The sequence below is a fragment of the Manis pentadactyla genome, chromosome 9 (genome assembly GCF_030020395.1).
Source record: "Manis pentadactyla isolate mManPen7 chromosome 9, mManPen7.hap1, whole genome shotgun sequence".
Taxonomy (NCBI): Eukaryota; Metazoa; Chordata; class Mammalia; order Pholidota; family Manidae; genus Manis; species Manis pentadactyla.
Genome location: NC_080027.1, coordinates 18,267,413 through 18,271,615, shown reverse-complemented (window position 1 = coordinate 18,271,615; position 4,203 = coordinate 18,267,413).

The following is a 4,203-nucleotide window of genomic DNA, read 5'->3' as shown; positions in this document are numbered from 1 at the left end:
TTATGACCTAGCAGTTCAGCAATTACGTACACTGGGAAATGCTCAGCAAGGTAGGAGTAGTTACCATCTGTCACTAAACCAAGATACCACAATATCTGTTCCCTAAGTTGTACTTCCATTCCTGTGACTGATTATTTTATAATTGGAAGCTTGTGCCTCTTTATCCCCTTCATCTATTTCACTCATCTCTCATCCCCTTCCCCTTGTTTTGTTGATTTTTGGTTTCAGTTATCTTGTTTGTGCATTCCCTCTGTGTGTTGGGAATTGAGCTAAACACTGGCCATGAATTATTGTGTTTAATCCTCACAACAATCCCAGGAAATAAGTATTATTTGATCTCCATTTCACTGATGAGGAAACTAAGACAAAGGTTTCATGCCTGGCCCAAGAATACACAGCTTTAACCTTCACCTGGCTCCAGAGCCTGCACCCTTAATCATTTCTGTCTCCTGCTGTCCAAAACAAATCCTGCAGGCACAGCCAAGAGAATAAGGCCATGTAATTCACCTTTGAAAACAAGTTACTCAATAATCCATGTGGAAAATGACGTGGACAAGCATAATCCACATCCTGCTGGGTGAGATAGAGACCGGGAGAGAAAGGAACCTGGAAAACCAGAATCTTGACACTAATCCAAGAGATGAGCGACTTTGAACATGAGCTTTTAATATGTTATAAACAGGCCAGGCAAGCTGAGAGCTATTGTTAGCTGAGTTATGAAACATAATCACGTGGGCAGGTGGCCTATATTTTCAGTTTTATATTTAGAGAGACATTTTGCGATCTAAGTGAGAAAGATATTCCATCAACCATGTTTGGAAAAGGCAACCCAGAGTCCTGTACAGATTCTGCGCCTGCTGAGCAGGAGAGCCAGCTGGTGCTCAGAGGGGGAAATACAGAACCTAGGGTCTAGCCTCGGTGCTGCCGTTGTAGCAGTGTGTCTTGGGTAGAGCCACGTAAGGCTTTTGTACCTGACAAAATGGGTAGATGTTGAGAAATAGGGGATGGTGGAAAGGACAAGATACAGTAAAAGGCAAATACAGCCAAAAAGCAGAGTTGGGTTAGAATCCTTGTTCTACTACTTAGTGCCTGTGTACCTGAGCCTCACTTTCACCAAATGAAAAAATGGGAAATTTAATTCCCCCCTCATTTATTATGAATTGCAAAGAGATAATATACATTAAAATATAGGAAATGTATATGGCATGATAAAGGTGCTCAGAAAAATTACGGTCCCTTCTTCGAATGTTTCAATCATGCATCCACTCAGAAAGAATCATTGAACACCTGCTCTGTGTCAGGCACTAAGCTAGGTGCTAGGAATACAAAGGTGAAGGTGACAGAGTGCCCGTCCTCAAACCACTTATCATTTAGTAGAACATGGTGACACTCCTGCAGCTATCAGACCTTCAGTAAGTCACTTCGCATCTCTGAGCCTTGGTTTTATCAACCGTAAAGCTAGGATAATAAATTAAATGTTAACAGAGTCATTGTGAGAAACAACAAAGATGACAGAGCCCAGCAGAGCTCCGAGCCCCTAGGAAACCCTTGGGAAATATCTAGGAAGGGACGGGGTGGTCTCTAAGGTTCATTACATGCCTAGGAACTGTGGCTGTTGTCTGCACTTATCTCAGAGCTGTTATTCTGGGCTTTCTTCTGAGATGTTTGGAGATTTAAGATTTTTATCTCCAACATTGTTAACAACACAAATCACAATCCCAAAGAAGTAAACCAATATTGTCTGGTCATCAGAGTTTCTCAGAGAACTGAGACTGGGTGATGAGGCTTCTTAGATCATATTTGCTGGGAAATAGGCTCTGAGACTGAGATCCGCATGCAGGTGGCTCCCTGGGGAATGCTCTCTGGAGCCATGCCGGGTGGGGAGGGATGGCAGAAGTATCAGACAGAGCGAGAAGCTGGGCTGTGATCCAGCTGCAAAGAAGGCTTCAGCCAATCCTTTGGACGACTGCAGAGCCAGACTGCCCAGGAGCTGTCAGGAAGACAAGCCAAGAGGAACTGGCCTTCCTCACTGACAGTCTTGGATGTGGGGTAATTCATGAGGTAGCTCCCTTCAGCTGAAGGCAATTCCTGGAGGGCGTTCAGCTATGAAGTCCAGGCAGCCCTGCTTGGCATCTGCTGAGGGAGACTCTGTTATTGACACGAGAGATGCTCGGAATTGAAGAGGGGAATGTGGGAAGTAGCTACCGAGGGACCTAAAGAGAAGTCACTGCAATTAACTTGACAGGCAACCTGCTGGCTCTCGGGTACAACTTCCTCCCTGCTACAGCCAGGCGCACGTGTCACTTGGGTATCTGACCACAAGTGGTCATTATCTGAGCAGAGACCAGTAATGTGTTTATAAGGACAAAGGGGGATTCTCTCAAAAACATCCAGGGAGAAGCAAAAGTGGATGCTCACAGGCATGAAATGGGCTTCGGCCACCAGGCAGGGCGGTGGCCTGGGTGTGTGTAGGACGGGGCATGGCTGAAGATCTGGCTCAGCCACTTTTTGGACGTGAACCTACTTCCCTTCCCCAGACCTCCACTTCCTTGTCTGAAACACGTGACAATGGACCAAAAATAGCCCTAAGTTCTCTTTCATCTCTACTACCAATAATTCCGGATCTTCATCAGCATGGTTAGCAAGGAAAAATGATGAAAAAATGGAGCACTTGATCATTACTTTGCTTTCTGCTGGTAAGAGATGTTTTGTGGCAATGTTTCCTCTGCATTATTTATTTTTCCTGCTGAGGTGCTAGTTGAAAAACTTACAGCTTTCTCTTGCATTATTGAGGGTTTTTTTTCGTTTTCTTTTAACATTTTACATTTCCATTCTATCCTTCCATTTCTTGAAACCAGGAACTTGTCTCATGTTCACAATACAGTCCTTAGCAGAGCATCTCTCATGTGCTAGACATACTGGTTATGTTTTATTACAAAGACCAGCTCAGGATAATGTAGAGGGAAAAAAGGGAGGCCACTGAAAGGCTATTGAGCGGTTCACAGAATCAAAGGGAAATTGGGCAAAAGGCAGGAACCAGGAGCATTTCAGAAGGTTAAGGAACCAAAGTCAGCAGGAAAGAAACCATCTCCTGCCTGGAAGGGCCTGGCCAGAATCCCGCCTCTGGGGCAAATGAATCCCAAGCCTTCATGCTGTGCCTGCATTGCTGTTTCATGTCACATATGGGACAGTGAGAGCACTTCATTGGTAGGTTTAGGACTCAGGCCCACCCCTGTATGTACCACACTATGCATTTCTCTATAGGGGTCTCTCTATAGGGGACAGAGAAGGAGAGGAGCCCCATGCCTTGGCTTCCATAGACTTGGGTGGGCACAGGGAATTCTGCCATCAACCCAGGGATTATGAGATTACTCTCCAAGGAGCTCCGAATGTTTTCAGAGGAAAATGGACTCTGGACCCATCCAAAAATGACCAGCATCTGGTACCACAGATGCTGAAATAACTTTTTAGGTGGATATGTGCTCACACATAAAATGTTGAAAACTTCGGTTGAAGCAACCAAATGCTTTACCTTAACATAGCTGCTTAGGCAAAAATGTTCTAAATGCTCTCCTACTATAGTTGGGGTTCTGCTTTTGGCTCTGACATCTGTACAATATCTAGACTTTCCTTCAGGGAGTTTGATTCGGTAGTTTAAATCTGAAAATCTTAATCTGAAAGAATATCCTCCACGGTTGGGCACTACCAACTTATTTTCCATGATTTCTCTTCATGAATATTACACTCCATACAAACAGGCCACTGTTTAATGAATACATCTGCATAGGTTCCTGCCCATTGCACTGTATGATTTTTCTGGTCCATAACAAATGCTACCTTCTTTAATTCCCCACCCAGGGATTTGTCCTTTCTTTCTTCTACCATAGCATTTTATATGTATCTTCTGTTGGTTTTTATCTTATGCTACATAGAATTAAAGTTACTTATATGATAGGAATTCTATTGGATATATCTTTTTTTGAAACATTTGTATTGTGAAATACATCTTATACAGAAAAGTGCATAACAGAAATTATATAAATTCTTTGAATATAGGTTTTATTTACTTTTTTAACATTTTTACTGATTTTATATATATATATATATATATATATGTATATATATTTCCAAAGGTCGACTTTAATAATAGCTATAAAGAAAACACCAACATATCCACCATCAAAGTCAGAATAGAGCAGAAAC